The 2,744-nt window shown below is 61.0% G+C and overlaps 1 pseudogene; it reads left to right on the forward strand.

The window, feature by feature from the left end:
• Window positions 1–810: 810 nt before the first annotated feature.
• Window positions 811–2,744, forward strand: part of LOC108540107 (otoferlin-like) — a 6,762-nt pseudogene continuing 4,828 nt past the window's right edge.

Genomic DNA, 2,744 nt, shown 5'->3' on the forward strand with positions numbered 1-2,744 from the left:
AAAATAAAATAAAATAAAATAAAATATAAAATAAAATCAGGACTAGGGAAGGGAAATGGGGAGAAGGGAGAAGCGAGCAGTGTCTGAAGCTCAGGAGCTGCCCCCTCCTCCTCCGCCCACCCCTCTCCCTGCCTGACCCATGGGCACTGACTGGGTGAGGAGCACAGCTGTTGGCCTGAGACCTCCTTCTCCCCAACCTGGGGGAGCAGGGACCAGCAGATAATCCCACCCTTCCCTGAGCTGTTGCTGTTCCCTGTTGAAGTTCCCTGAAGCTCAGCCAGCTCATATTTTATAAAAATGAATTAAAACCTCCAAAAAAGTCAAGGCTAATATGAGGTTTGCTCCCAGCCCCCTGCCAGTGTCCTCCTTGTCACCCCTGTCTTGTGACTATAACCACAATTAAAGCCAACAGCCTTTGCAGTGTGACCTGGGCCTGTAGTTGTCTGCAAGGCTTCCCACTAAGGAGCTGGGGTACTAGCTGACCTGTGTCTCCTGTGGGATCTGGGTCTCCCAGCCCTCCCAGTACTCTCAGAGCCAGAGCCACTCCCTCTTCCCCTAGGCATCTGTTCCCATGCCCTGCCACAGGCCCCAGCATTTTGGAGTGACGTCAGGATCCTGGGTTTCCCTCTGTCTCTGGCCAGCCATGAGCCCCCTGCCTAGGCCTGAGTTCTGCCCAGGCCCTGTGAGCCCACCAGAACCACAGACTCACAGTCCAGAGGTGGCTTCTTCCTTCAGGAACTGAAGAACCCATGAACACCAACATCTCCAGGTTCTGAGAACAGAACCTGGGAAATTGATGACTTCCTCATAATGACTGATACTCAGGACGGCCCTAGCAAGAGCTCCCAGATCATGAGGTCCCTCACTCCCCTGATCAATGGGGAGGAGACGTTTAGGAAGGCTGGGGAGGCTGGGGAGGCGGGGCTGTGGCCCAGCATCACTGGCACTCCTGGTTCACAGGAAGAAGGCCTGAACGACGTACAGGAGATGATCAAAACGGAGAAGTTCTACCCTGAGCGTCGCCTGCGGGGCGTCCTAGAGGAGCTGAGCTGCGGCTGCTGGTGAGAAGCTGGGGGTGGCAGGTTGGGGCAGGACAAAGCAGAACTGGACAAAGGGGACCCCGCCAGGGCTGGGTAGATGAGGAAGAATCTACAGAGCCCCTGCTTGTCAGGCTCGCTAAATCCCGGCTCCCCCTATCCCCAGCCGCTTCCTCTCCCTCGCTGACAAGGATCAGGGCCACTCATCCCGCACCAGGCTTGACCGGGAGCGCCTCAAGTCCTGCATGAGGGAGCTGGTGAGGACATGGCTGGACCGCAGGGACTGGAGGGAGGGCCTGGCTGTGAGAAGGTGTCACAGCTGCCTCTGTCATGGCCTGAGCTGTCCCCCAGTAGCTGGGCTCCGCTGACACCCCCTCCCACACAGGAAAGCATGGGGCAGCAGGCCAGGACCCTGCGGGCCCAGGTGAAGCGGCACACGGTGCGGGACAAGCTGAGGCTGTGCCAGAACTTCCTGCAGAAGCTGCGCTTCCTGGCAGACGAGGTGCGGCCCAAGGCGAGGGGGCTTTGCCTTATCCAGGGTTGGCTCTCTGAGGTCCTTCAGGCTCAGGGGACTCAGTCAGGAGGCTGGACCCTCTTACCCGTTGCCCCTGGCCACTCCCCACCCCGCCAGCCCCAGCACAGCATTCCCGACATCTTCATCTGGATGATGAGCAACAACAAGCGTATCGCCTATGCCCGTGTACCCTCCAAGGACCTGCTCTTCTCCATCGTGGAGGAGGAGACCGGCAAGGACTGCGCCAAGGTCAAGACGCTCTTCCTCAAGGTGCTAGAGGGGCAGGATGGATGGGGCCTGGATCCTTTAAGGGGAGCAGCAGCTCCACCTGGGGCTGGAGGGCCTGAGTGACGGAGTGAGGCCTTCAAGCAGTAGGTGCTCAGAGAAGAGCTGAGAACGAGAAGGAGGTGGGGGAAGGGGTGCGGAAGGGGTAGGACAGCCCCCTGCCCATCTCCCTGTCTCCACCGGACCCCAGCCCAGCAGGATGCTGTGAAGGGGAAAGGCAGCTCTGACCAGGGCCTCTGCCAGCCTCTGCCCCTTCCCCACCCTGTGGGCCCTGGCAGCCGTCAGGCTCCTGGTGACCCCATGCCCGCCCCCAGTTGCCAGGGAAGCGAGGCTTCGGCTCAGCAGGCTGGACAGTGCAGGCCAAGGTGGAGCTGTACCTGTGGCTGGGCCTCAGCAAACAGCGCAAGGACTTCCTGTGCGGCCTGCCCTGTGGCTTCGAGGAGGTCAAGGCGGCCCGGGGCCTGGGCCTGCACGCCTTCCCGCCCGTCAGCCTGGTCTACACCAGTGAGTAAGGACCCCTCACTCGAAGCCTCACCTGGGAGGGGCCAGAGGGGCTGCCCATCCCAGAACCTCAGGCTGCCCTTCCCCACAGAGAAGCAGACGTTCCAGCTCCGAGCCCACATGTACCAGGCCCGCAGCCTCTTTGCCGCCGACAGCAGCGGACTCTCAGACCCCTTCGCCCGCGTCTTCTTCATCAATCAGAGTCAGTGCACAGAGGTGAGGGCCTGGGGGGAGGGAGTGGCTCTGGCTTTGAGAGTACCAGGAAGCCTGTGAGCCTGTGGGGCCTGGGACCTGTGGAGCCTGTGAGCCTGTGGGGCCTGGAGCCTGTGGGGCCTGTGAGCCTGTGGGGCCTATGAGCCTGTGGGGCCTGTGAGCCTGTGGGGCCTGTGAGCCTGTGGGGCCTGGGG

The sequence above is a fragment of the Rhinopithecus bieti genome, unplaced genomic scaffold (assembly GCF_001698545.2).
Source record: "Rhinopithecus bieti isolate Rb0 unplaced genomic scaffold, ASM169854v2 scaffold_19188, whole genome shotgun sequence".
Classification (NCBI taxonomy): Eukaryota; Metazoa; Chordata; class Mammalia; order Primates; family Cercopithecidae; genus Rhinopithecus; species Rhinopithecus bieti.